Source organism: Oryctolagus cuniculus, chromosome 6, assembly GCF_051225735.1.
Source record: "Oryctolagus cuniculus isolate XC-2025 breed Fujian yellow rabbit chromosome 6, ASM5122573v1, whole genome shotgun sequence".
NCBI lineage: Eukaryota > Metazoa > Chordata > Mammalia > Lagomorpha > Leporidae > Oryctolagus > Oryctolagus cuniculus.
The window spans coordinates 134016988-134030522 of record NC_142872.1 but is presented as its reverse complement, the minus strand read 5'-3'; the positions used below and the strand labels follow the sequence as shown (position 1 = coordinate 134030522).

General features: G+C 39.4%; 1 long non-coding RNA gene across 13 annotated transcripts in view; it reads left to right on the top strand.

Annotated features, from left to right (window-relative positions):
- LOC103348112 (uncharacterized) overlaps positions 1 to 13535 on the top strand; it is a 210480-nt gene extending 196945 nt beyond the window's left edge. For 6 of the 13 annotated variants that reach the window (XR_016235879.1, XR_016235881.1, XR_016235874.1 and 3 more), the window contains one exon: positions 9661 to 10091. This is a non-coding gene — a long non-coding RNA (uncharacterized LOC103348112). Of the gene's footprint in view, positions 1 to 1766; positions 2054 to 9660; positions 10092 to 12299 lie in introns of those variants that run through there. The other 7 variants (XR_016235880.1, XR_016235875.1, XR_016235872.1 and 4 more) reach the window with 2 other exon arrangements.

The following is a 13535-nucleotide window of genomic DNA, read 5'->3' as shown; positions in this document are numbered from 1 at the left end:
CTTGTGGCAGAAGGCCTAACTCCACTTCTCCAGCTTCCTGCTAATTACACCCTGGGAGGCAGCAGATGAATGGCTAAGTAGTTAGGTCCCCACCACCCACGTGGGAGACCTGGACTGAGTTCCCTGCTCCTGGTTTCTGACATTTGAAGGGGGAAGCATCAGATAGAAGGTCTCGCTGTGTCTGTCTCTGTCCTTGTCTATCTCTTTCCATCTGTCTGCCTTTAAAAAAAATTTAAATTAAAAAAAAAATCCAGCCAAAGCAAGCACATCTGCTGATTGAACTTTGCTAGTCACTTGCCAATTCACAACTTCAGTTATACTAAATTATAGCTTGGAGAAATAAAAAAAGAATCCTAATAAAACATCTTGGATGTCCCACACTCCATCAACAACTAAGAAGGTAGTTGGTCTTCTGCAACTTACTTAGGTTGTCTAACTCTTCCCTTTCCTTACTTGTAAAAGTAGAAGACTTGATTTGAAAATCTAGAGAGTACTTTCTTCCTTGTAAAATATATCATTCTATAACTCTATTGAGTTACTTCTGTTGTACTGTGTCAGGATGTTAAGGAAACAATGTCGCAAATAATACTTCTGAACAGTCTCTCTCAGAGTAGATTCCCTAGGAGGATATACACTTATTTGGATAACAATGCTGTTTCTTAAATCATTTTTGGAAAATGTACATATTCTTTTGCATATCCTCTTCTGGTGGCAAATTACTTTTCCATGAAAGTACATTTATTTTTGGAACCAAACTGGAGCAATTCAGATTCAAGTCCAATAGATGGTCAAACTGAAAAATAAATGAAAATTTTGGGTTAAAAATGAGATAGGTTTATCAAATAAATGAAATTGATTTTTAATTTTTAATTTATTTAAGGTGAACAAATTTCATGTATTTCATATATACAGCTTTAAGAGCATAATCTTAAGCCAACAATTAAAAACAGTTAGCTTCAGGACAATTCAAAAATCAGTTCTGAAAAATAAGTATATTACCTACAACTTTGGAAGACTTACACTCAACTGGATGTGTGAGTTCTGGTTACAAAAAATTATCCTCTATCAAAAAGCTAGTGATTCATTGCTATTCATGATAAAGTATTGAAAATACAATTCCCCATGATTTATTACCCAGATGCTCTTGAAAATGACTCTTATCCCAAGACACAGTTCCTTTATGCTGAACTTTTCAACTATGTTTAGAAAAGAAATACTCAACACAGTTTTCTACCACTCAACAGTATACACACGCGCGTGCACACACACACACACATATAACTTTTCTTATGTTATTCATGAGATCATTTTAAAAGTTCAAAAATTTACACTAAATCTTGTAAAGATTATGTGACAAATGAAGACAATGGAAAATTTTCTTAATGGGAGAGCTCATTTGTCATAATTGAAGATTAGTTACTTTACATCAAAATGCAAAGATTTAAAAAGCAAAGCATATTTCCATACAGAAACAAAATAGAAATGAGCAAATCAATCAAAACCATACAAATTCAGCGGCCTCTGTATATCTAGACCAAGTAAGAACGTTTCATTGAAACAGATATGGCAGTACTTAGATCAAGGAAGACAGCTCTGAGAGGTCTCCACCATTTTTTTCTCTCCAACCTCTACTTTTCTTTCTTCTTAAAAAAAAAAAAATTTTGTAGGGGCCAGTGCTGTGGTGTATTAAGTAAAGCCAGTGCATGCAATGTCAGCATCCCATATGGGTAATGGTTCAATTCTCAGCTGCTCCACTTCCAATCCAGCTCCCTGCTAACGCACCTGGGAAAGCAGCGGAAAATGGCCCAAGTGCTTGGGCCCCCTGCACCCATGTGGGAAAACTGGAAGAAGCTCCTGGCTCCTAGCATCGGCCTGATCCAGCCCCGGCCATTACAGCTATTTTGGGAGTGAACCAGAAGGTAGAAGATCTCTCTCTCAATCTCTCTCTCACCATGCTCTCCCCACCCTTCCACCCCCGGTGTAACTCCAACTTCCCACCACTCTCTGTAACTCTGACTTTCAAATAAATAAATAAATCTTTAAAAAAGAGGCAGCCAATGGGACTGGCGCCATGGCTCACTTGGTTAATCCTCCGCCTGCGGCGCAGGCATCCCATATGGGCGCCGGTTTTAGTCCAGGTTGCTCCTCTTCCAGTCCAGCTCTCCTGTGGCCCAGGAGGGCTGTGGAGGATGGCCCAAGCGCTTGGGCCCCTGCACCTGCATAGGAGACCAGGAAGAAGCACCTGGCTCCTGGCTTTGGATCGGTGCAACGCCAGCTGTAGCGGCCATTTGGGGAGTGAACCAACCGAAGGAAGACCTTTCTCTCTGTCTCTCTCTCTCTCTGTCTCACTGTCTGTAACTCTATCTGTCAAATTTTAAAAAATGTGATTATAAAATGGGCAAAATTCTTAACAGACATCTCTCTGAAGATGAAGTAGCCAATATGCATATAAAAAGATGCTCCACATTACTAATAGACAAATGCAAATCAAAACTGCAATAAGATATCACCTTACACTCATTTCTGTCTAGCAGGAACCAGAAAATAGCAACGCTTGATAAGGATGTGCAGAAATTATAACTTCATTGCACTGTTGATGAGAATATAAAACCATGAAGTTAGGGTGGGTGTTATAGCATAGTGGTTAAGCCCACTTGCATCCCATACCATAATGCCTGGGTTTAAATCCCAGCTGTGCTCTCCATTCCAGCTTCCTGCTAATGAAGGTCATGTCATGGCTCAAATAACTGGGTTCCTGCCACCATGTGGGTGACTCTAATTGAGTTCCTGTCTCCTGGCCTTGGCCTAGACCAGCCCTGGATGTTGCAGGCATTTGGGGAATAAACCAGTGAATACGATACCTCTCTCTCACATACACTCTCTCTCCTTCTTCAAGAAATAAAATAAATAAAAAAAATTTAATGGTGTAACCAACATATAAACGGTATAGTAGTTCCTTCAGAAAACTAAAGATGTGAGCCAGCAATCCTACTTTGGGATATGTATCCAAAAGAGTAGAAAGCTCATTCTCAAAGATACAGTTGCACATGCATGTTCACTACAACATTCTTCATAATAGCCAAGAGGTAGAAGCAACCCACTGTCCATTGACAGATGAATGGATAAGCAAAATACATACAATGGAATCATATTCACCCTTAGAAAGGAAGAAAATTCTCATACATGCTACAATATGGAAGAACCTTGAGGACATCATGTTAAGTGCAATAATCCAGTTACAAAATAAAAAAAAATACTTTGTGATTCCATTTACATGCGTTAAATGAGGTCCTTAAAGAAGTAAAATTTATAGAAACAAAAAGTAGGTGGTGGTTGCCAGGAGCTGAGGGGAGGGAGAAATAGGGAACTGTTGTCTCATGGCTATAGAGATTCACTTTTGTGGCATGAAAAGTTGTGGAGATCTATTACACAACAATTCAAATATTCTAAACATTACTGAGCTATATGTTTAAAAATGGTTTTTAAAACTTATCAAATTATATATTTTTAAATGTGTACAGATTATGTCAATTATACCTCAACAAATCATTTTTTTTTAAATCTTGATATCTATAACTTTAGTAAATGATTAAGAATACAAACACAGGGGCCAGTGCTGTGGCATAGCAAGTAAAGCCACATTCTGTAGGGCCAGCATCCCATATGGGCTCCAGTTCAAGTCCTGGCTGCCCCACTTCTGATCCAGCTCCCTGCTAGTGCACCTGGGAAAGCAGTGGAAGATGGCCCAAGTCCTTGAGACCCTGCACCCATGTGGGAGACTCAGAAGAGGCTCCTGGCTCCTAGTTCTTGGCTTCAGTCTGACCTATTCCCAGCCGTTGTGGCCTTTGAGGCAATTTGGGGAGTGAACCAGTGAATGGAAGATCGATATCTCTCTCTCTCTTTCTCTCACCTCTCTCTCTGTAACTGTGCATTTCGAATAAATAAATGAATCTAAAAAAAAAAAAAAAAAAAAAGAATGCAAACACCGCAGGAAGGTGCTTGGCACAGCAGTTAAGTTTTCTCTTGGGATGCCTGCATTCCACATCAGAGTGCCTGGGCTGGAGTCCTGGATCTGTTTCCTACTCCAGCTTCCTGCTGACATATACCTTGGGAAGCAGCAGTTGATGGTCCGAATAATTGTGTCCCTGCCACTCACATGGGAGTTCTGGATTAACTTCCCTGCTCCTGGACATCTGAGGAGTGAGCTCTCTCTCTCCTTCTCTCTCTCCCTCTCTTAGTTCTGTTCGTTGCTTTCTCCATTGACTTGTGTTAATAACATGTGAATAAGCTAATATTCATAAAGTACATTATATGGTTTTTATAATAAAAATTTTTATGTATACAAAATAAGTCAGATGCTACATCTAGCTTGAGAATTTGTCTCTCTTCGTGGTGCTAAGGAAATAATTTTTGAGCAAACACAGGCCATTTATTATATTTCAGAAGTCCTTCTAATATTGTTAGTACTATTACTGAAAAAAAAAAGAAAAATACCATTATGTGTACATGAGAAAAACAGTCTGCAACCGAAATAAAAATTATGGCTTACAATCTCTTGAAAATTTTGTAGTAACATCATTCACTTATATAAGAATCATTCCCTAACTGCATGTATATATTAGCCTGGGTAACAGAAATACAAATTAAATGAAAGGCTGTAGAAGTATTCCACAAAGATGCCTTACTGATATATCCACAATAGCAGGGAAACAGCCATGGTGGATTTGGTGCTGGTCCTGCTATTCTCCTGTACAGAATCAGTTCTGGCCTGCTCTGTCTCTTACTACTGTGATGATGGCTGAATCCAGATGCTAAATACTCAAGAGATACTCCAATACAGTGTGAACAACTGACCACTTCATCCCCAAAGAATATAGCATTCCAAGAGAAAAGAGGCCTCCTTCTGACACTAATGAAATTGTGAAAGTGTGTGATAAATCAGGGATCAAAATGAGAGGCTACCAGCTCTTAAAGGTGTTCTGCTCCTCACTCTGAATCTTTCATATAGTGCTTACAAATAAGAAAGCTGCGAGAGACAAACCTTAATGGCAAAACAGGCTTGAATACAAAGCGTCACAAGAGCTGTAATGTAGCTACGAGGGTTGTTCTAGAAGGGAATCAAAGAATAAATAGCTAGGAATGTAATTAAGGATAAAAGCATGTGAAATGCCTTAAGCTATTTGGGTAGGTGTATTTTGAAAGGACGAGTAGTAATATTTTGTCATTTCTTCCATTTTCTTTCTTTCTGTATTTTCCTTTCTCACCTCCATGCCTCCCCCTTCCTTCTTCTCTTTCTTTCTACAGAAGTTTTCACTTCTTCATATTCACAGAACAAAGACTACAAGGTTTGAAAGTATCATTTTCTTGAATCATCAACCTTCTAAAGAAATAGAAAATTTTAAAAATCTGAAATAGTGAATTTTATCTACATCAAAGACTAAACAGCAGCCAAACAAACTTGGCTATAAACTAAAATTCTTTTTCCACTCAAAAAATCAAGACTATTTTAACCAAAAATATGTAAAAGATTCTTTCTAAAATGACCATTGCCCAAGTTTGCTGACAAAAATGCAAAACAATCTACTCAGTACAACAGAAATATTGAGACTATGGCAATCAGTATAAATCAAAATTCATCAAGTAACAGATTTACTTATTGTGCTAAAACATTATATAACAGCCAGCATTTTTGTTTCATTTTACTTTTTAATGAGGTATAGCTTTTGTGAAATTTATAATTGTATTTCTTGATAAATATTTACATATATATTTTATAGCCATGTAACCACCAGCAAGATTAAGATAGAGAAGTTGACATGTATGTTACAGCTATGTAACCACCAACCAGGTCAGGATAGAAAATCTAGGAAAGACAATGTTTCCTTCAAGTTTAGGTGCAAAAGATTCCCGAGGATGTTGTTAAAAATGTAGATCCCTAGGCCACAAGCCCAGAGATTCAGAACCAATGGGTCTGAGATTCGGTCTCTTTAAAACATTATTTCATAAGTACCTTCATTCAGAGAAACTCTGCCCTAGTAAGAAAGCCAACTTGACTAATGGCTCTAGAAGTTCTATTCCTCACCACCTTAACGATAAGTTCATGAGGAAACCTAACAGCTTTCTACTGAGCTGGAATACAAGTATAGTTGCCATTTGCTTTCCCTCTGTAATTTTAAGGTTTAGCACTATTATTTCTTTCTTTGGGCCAGAGCCTACCAAATAAAGTTTCCTACAATCTATAGCAAAATGAAAATTAAAAAAGACCACACTAAGTTATTCATAAAGTCCTTTATTTTGTTCTTCCTACCTTTACAACTTGAAATGCCCCTTCTCTTATAAAGTAATTCCAAGAAAAAAAACAGTGGGATTTCTTTTTCTTTAATTAATATAAAAAATAAAGATTGAGAAACCAGCCTTCAGGTCTGCTCCTGAAATTGGAACTGCCTGCCACCAGGGGAAGTAGAGTGCCACAGCCTGTATGACAAACTGTAGGCACATTTCCTCCTTCAGAGCATGTCAAATTTGATAGCAAATTTTCTCCTACTTCAAAAGCAACAACAATTTCCGTTCTCTCCTTATATAAGTAATAAATAAAACTTGCAAAGAATTGGGAAAATTTTTCAATCCCAAATCATTGTTAATGTAATTATATTTCCTAGTATTCTTTTTCACTGTACAATTTTTTAACAGGCCAGGAATGAAATGAATTGGATAAATGTGTGTGTGTGTGTGTATCCATTACCACTTATTTTTCTTCAATATTTTCCACTGTCACTAAAAATCTTTTGGGGGCAAATATTTAGCCTAGCAGTTAGGAAGCCCTTGTCCCACATGGGAGTACCTGAGTGTGATTCCTGGCTCTGGCTCCTGAGTCTACCTTCCAGCTAATGCAGACCCTGGGAAGCAACAGTGATGGCTCAAGAAACTGCCCTCAATATGGAAAACCTGGCTTGTGTTCCTGGCTCCTGACTTTGACCCCAGCCTGGGAGTGGGGGCGGTTGGAGGTGAGGAGGGGGAGTGGAGCTTTGCAGGTATTGGGGGAGTGAACCAATAGATGAGAACCTCTCTCTCTCTCTCTCAATAAAATTTTCAGAGAAAATTTTTCAATATAATTTTGTCTGTATAGGTTTTTTTATATTTTTTATTTTTATTTTTTTATTTGACAGATAGAGTTAGACAGTGAGAGAGAGAGACAGAGAGAAATGTCTTCCTTCCATTGGTTCACTCCCCAAATGGCCGCCACAGCCGGCGCTGCGCTGATCCAAACCCAGGAGCCAGGTGCTTCCTCTGATATCCCACACGGGTGCAGGGGCCCAAGCACTTGGACCATCCTCCACTGCCTTCCCGGGCCACAACAGAGAGCTGGACTGGAAGAGGAGCAACCAGGACTAGAACCTGGTGCCCATATGGAATACCAGCACCACAGGCGGAAGATTAACCTAGTGAGCCACGGCGCCGGCCCCTATATAGTGTTTTATATCATGAATGTATCATAATTTATTTTATTACAATCTACTTTAAATTTTAAACAATTTATTTATACTTTAAAAATATAAATAACATTGCAATCAACATTTTGTGCATACTTCTAATGGCATTTTAAAATATTTCTTTTTAAAAAAATGTATTTATTTATTTATTTCAAAGGCAGTGTTACAGATAGAGAGGGAGAGACAGAGAGAGAGGAAAAGAGATTTTCCATCAGCTGGTTCACTCCGCAAATGACCACAATGGCCAGAGCTGGGCCAGGCTGAAGCCAGAAGCCAGGAGCCCCATCTGGGTCTCCACCTGGGTAGCAGGGGCCCAAGCGCTTGGACAAGCATCTGTTGCTTTCCCAGGTCATTAGCAGGGAGTTAGATCAGAAGTGAAGTAGCAGGGACAGGAACCAGCATCCAAATATGTTGCTGGCATCACAGGCAGCAGTTTTAGTTACTGTACCACAATGCCAGGCCCTAAAATATTTCTTTAAGCTAGTTAAATGAGTCTACAGCCATATCACCCTGAACATGCCCAATCTCATCTGATCTCGGAGGCTAAGTAGGGTTGGGCCTGGTTAGTACTTGAATGGGAGATACTTAAAAGAAAGAAACAGACACAGTGTGTATAAGGATGTTGAAGGCTTTTGATATTTTGTGATTCCGCTACCTTTTGCCACATAACAAAATCTCCACAACTTCGTGTCTTGAAAATAACAACCCTTATTATTTCTTTACAAAGTACTGACTGGAGTTACCCGTGCAGCTTCATTCAGCTGAAGGCTTGACTGAGCCTGGAATGCCTGTGGTGACCTCCCTCATGTATCTGGCATCTTAGCTGGGATGGTTGGAATAGCTAGGGGCTGACTTGGCCTCTCTCTTCCTCCATAATCTCTCCATCATTCAGCAGTCTAGCCTGAGCTTATTTACATGGTGGCTGGATCCCATGAGAACAAAAGTGAAGGCTGCCAGACTTCTGAAAACTTTAATCAGAAGTCAAAGCAAGTCATAGCGCCAGTCATATTTAGAGGGAAAAGACACAAAGTCTGTTTTGTAAATGGAGGGGCTACAAAGTCATATCGCAGAAGGGCACTGTGGTAGGAGTTTTTGTTGTGGCAACTTTTGGAAACATTTGACAATATATTGCCATACTATTATTTTATAAAAAATTTATAGTTAATAACTGTATGCAAAATACGCCTCCAACAGAACAGCATAAATTAACAAGTATTGGTCAGGATGTGTAGCAATATGGACTCCCATATTCTCTTAGTAGGGGTGAAAGCTTGAATGTTCACTTTAGAAAATAGTTTGGCACCAACTGCCAAAGTTCATAGGTATAAACCCTCAAGAAATGGGTAAACAGAAACATGGACAAGAAGGTCCATGGCAGCACCATTCATAGCCCATTGTAGCCCCAGCCTGGAAACCCCAAAGTTCATCACCTCCAGAACAGATTTTCCTGAAATATGAAATATTTTAAAGCAATGAAAATTAGCAAACAAAAATATTTAGCAACATGGATGAATCCTTCAAACATAATGTTGAACAGAAAATATAAGTCACATAAGGATACGGACAGTATCCTTATGTGTGATTTCATTTATGTAATATTCAAAAAGCAAGCAAAACTATTGTTTAGGCATGCATACTACGAAGAACAGCAAAGAAATATTTACTACATTTAAAGGTAAGGTGTGGATTTGGCTTAATGTAGGGGAAGGAAGACAGGGAGAAGCATTTAGGCAGAGGAAACAGCATCACTGAGTGATGGCAAGAAGCTGGTTGAATTTGAGGAACTTGCAGAATTCACTGAGCAAACTGAAGAACAGTAACTTAGAGGACAACTTGAGGAGTTTCAGACTACATGCTAAAACCACTGAAAAGCTTTGTATCACTTTTAAGCAGAGGATAATATAACCAGGTTCTCATTTTTCAAACCACAATTTTGCCTGTCAGATATAAAATAGATTAGAGGAAGTCAGAGTGGACACAGGATTACAGTTAGGAATCTGTTTTCAATAGCTTCAGGGGACAAATAATATGGCTCCAATTGGTGCAGTGACAGTGGAGAAGGAGAGAAAAGGATGAAGCTGAGAGAGTCTAGGAAGATGGAATAAAAAAGATGTGATGCTTCAGAATTTACAAAACAGAATGGGTTAACATGACTCTGATTTCCTGGCAGGGGTGACAGCTTGCCATCGATCAAGAAAGGGAACACTAGTCCAGAGCTGGATCTTGATGTTGTGTTCTTGAGAGACACACAAGAGCAGATGTTACCCAAGAGTTGAATAAGTAATCCAGAGCTCAGAAGAGATGCCTGTGTCAGAGAGAAGAATTCAGGAGTCATCAGCACAGAGACATTTTGCTTTCAATATATCAAGGTGGTGAATGAAATTCAACATGGTTAAACTACTAAGAGAGGTGAAAACCTCAGAAAAGACATAGAATCTATTAGCTATATGCTAGGCACTGTGCTTGATGCTGGAACACAAAGGTGAATAAGATACGAGGGATTTTCAAAATGTTTATAGAAGATACATATTATGACAAAACTGTTCACAGATTTCCAAACTGTTTGCACCAAAATAAAGTTATCTTTTAATTCCATTTTCCCATAAGCGTTTCAAAGTACCCATGTATGTTCCCTAGTTTACTGTCAAGTGGAGAAGATGGGTACTTTATCAGATCGCATATACATTTTACCTGATAAATGACAAGATAAAAGTAAGTACTAGATGCTATGTGATTTCAGAGAAGGTCAGTTAAGTCTGGAATGTTCAATAAGAAGTAGCCATAGAAACAAGAGGGAAAGCCATTCCAGGCATACAGTAAGACGCAACAACAGCAAAAACAAAACACACACACACACACACACACACAAAAGCATTGAGGCCCGAATTGCCATGTACATACATGACCACAAGCAGTCCAATATGACTACTGCCCTGAGTTTGAAGGCTAAGTGGCGGGAAGCCTTTCCAAAGACGAAGAAAGGCCTAGTTGTGGAGGATCTTGCATGCCTTGCCAAGGAGTTTAAGATTTACTCTGTACAGAATACCTTTGGTGTGGTCACATGTGCATATTAAAGCATTGCTTAAGCCAAAAATGGAGGATGAGGACAAAATGGAAAAGTTAAGCAGAAATAACTTCCTAATTGGGAGGGAATGATAGGGACACATTGGGATGATGCATCTGTTGAATATTTAGGACTGTTCAAAGAGCCTGACTGTAAGGTCACCTATGCTCAGGTCAAGGTTTGTCTCAGCTTTAAATGCAGGTATCGAGGATTCCAGAAGAATGGCAGTAGCTCATGTTGTCAGTCTCTGAATTCCTACACAAGCAGGCACATAGCTTCAAGAAGGTGAAGCCAAAATACCTGGACAACATTTGCAACAAAGCTAAGAGACTCAAAATACCAGCAGGTTGGAGCAAACCTCCCTCTCCCACAGTCACAGATTGTCAAGGACAGTAGCTAGCAGAGGCTCAGAGATTGCTGCCAGCAGGTGAGAGCAGATGCAGGCATGGGGAGGGGTTCTCTTAGAGGTCCTGGGCACAGACTGCTGCTCAAGGTGCAGTGCCTCACAATGCATGGTCCCCATCGGAGGGAACACTTTGTCTATAGGGACAAGAGCGATGAAACCCTCCAATGACTACAAAACTTGGACTCTGGCTGCTGCCATCTGGACATGGCCACCACAGAGGAACAGAGGCTGCTGGTTGCTGTGAGCATAAAATCTCAGCAGCAGTGGGACAACTGGACACATGCTCAGGGAGTCTCACGACGAGAGCCACCAAGGTTGAGACCACTGAACAAAATCAACAGAAGAGAGAGCTTGTTGAAGTCAGAAAAGGTTAACTACACTTTGCCTCATTGCAAAAATCCAGAAAAGACCAATTTTCCATAGAAATGAGCACCAAGAGAGTCTGTAGGGAAAATTCCATATGAAATTATTGTCAGAAAAAAATCAAGAGCAAACTGACATCTGCAAAGCCAAGGAAGATAGGCCAAGCAGATGTGCCCACCACATAGCTCAGAACTCTAGCTTGCTTTTTAAAAACATGCTTAAAAATGTTAAGGAAATGATTCAAGTCATGGAAGAATATTGTAAGGCAGAATTATAAATGCTCAATATTGACATGACAGAACTCAGGAAGGAGTTAGGAATAAAAGGAAACATCATTTCAGAAGCAAAGATGAAACCAAAAGGAAAATAATTGCGAATTAACATAACACATGATGCATTAAAAGGAATGGAAAGTAAAAAAGAGATGATTTTAAAAGAAAATTTTTGTAAAATGTAAACGAGATGGAGAGACAAAGCCAGCTGATGAAGCTAGTACATGAATCTCTCCCAGCATCTGTGAGCTGACAGTAGGTCTGGAACTGCTGCTGCCCTTCAACTTTCTTCTTAGGCATCTTTGTGTCTTGGTGGCTTCACTTGGTTCTTGTCATGTGTAGGTACAAAATTTTTTAAATAATGAGCTTTTAAAAATATTTATTTTATTTGAGAGGGAAAAATAGAGACAGAGATCGCCCATGTGCAATTTCATTCCCCAAACACTGGGGAGCTAGGAACTCAATTTGGATTTCATGGGACTCAATCACTTGAGCCATCATCTGATGTCTCCTGGGGTATGCATTAGCAGGAAGCCAGTATCATAAGCAGAGCCAGGACTCAAATCCAGGCACTCTGATAAAGGAGGCAGGCATCACACGCAGCATCTTAACTGCTGTGCCAGATACCCACCCTAGGTACGGTATACTTCTGATAAACATAAGTGGTCAGCTCTTGGTGCAATTTCTTCATTTCCTGTCTCCAGGACTCAGAGAGGATGTCGAAGATAATACTACTAACACAGGTACCTTCCTCCACTCACATGAGGTTGATTCCCTTCGATTCTTAGAAGAGTGGAAGGGGGAGACTGGCCTCTCAGAGCTCAAACACCAGAATTCAAGGCATGTTCCTGTTCTTCGTGAATATTTCCACTTCCCCTCTGCCCACTGTATGCTAAGAAGTATGCTCTTTCTATCCTGTATGAAATTTCCAGGATACAAATGCATTTGGCCTGTATCACACTTAGTAATTCATCCAAAGATTCACAAAGCAAATAGTTGATGAGAAACAAATACTTACTGGGCAATAATGAGTAAGACCACAGGTTGGAGTCCTGCATTCTAGGAACTACCTGGAGGTGAGAGGGTGGATGTAACTTGGTAATTAAATGTTCAAAGATGTTATAGACTATTCTAACCACGGGAAGAAAATAAACAACGTGATGAGAATCTGGGGATGTCTTTCTAAGTAGAGAAGTCAGGGAAGACTTCTCTAGTCATGCACGTAGTCTCTCATCATTACGTTAGGTTGACATGATATTAAAATAGTCAAGTTTCTTTTCACGAGTCCCACTTTTTATTCCCTTTTGGAGCTTTCTTCAGGCCTCTTTTCCTTTTTCTTTACTGTCCCCACAAGATATGTGGGATAGAGCTATAAATTAACCTTATTCCTGACCTTGGAGAACTCATAGTTAATTGGAAGAGACAGATGTGTAAACAGATCAAGTATAATATAACAAAGGGCTTACCTCACCTGTGAACAGTATTTCTATCCTGCCAGCTATTTCTGCTGCTTTGGACCGCTGGAGTCCCCAGAAAACTGTTTTCCTGTTGAGGTTTGAGGCTGAAAGTTCTGCCTGGACCTCTATATACCCTCAACACCTACTATTTATTTTTTGGCTAGATTAGAAGTAATTTGTTGTACATACACGGCTACTTTAATTCCTACATAGCTAACTGACCCTAACAATTTCTTGAGATATATAACTTAAGCATAACATGGAAAATGTATGTTAAAATTACTTTCTTAAAGAGCCAATATTTTCCACACCCTGCTTTTCAAATAAATATTAATATTTTTGTTCAGATAATTGGAGGTAGTTGTTACCACCCAAGAGGATGTGTTCACCAACAATGTGTCATTATTAAAAACCTATAATGCGTTTCAATATAACTGTATTTCTTTCTATAAGTGTATTAAACCAACAACAGTGCTCTGGTAA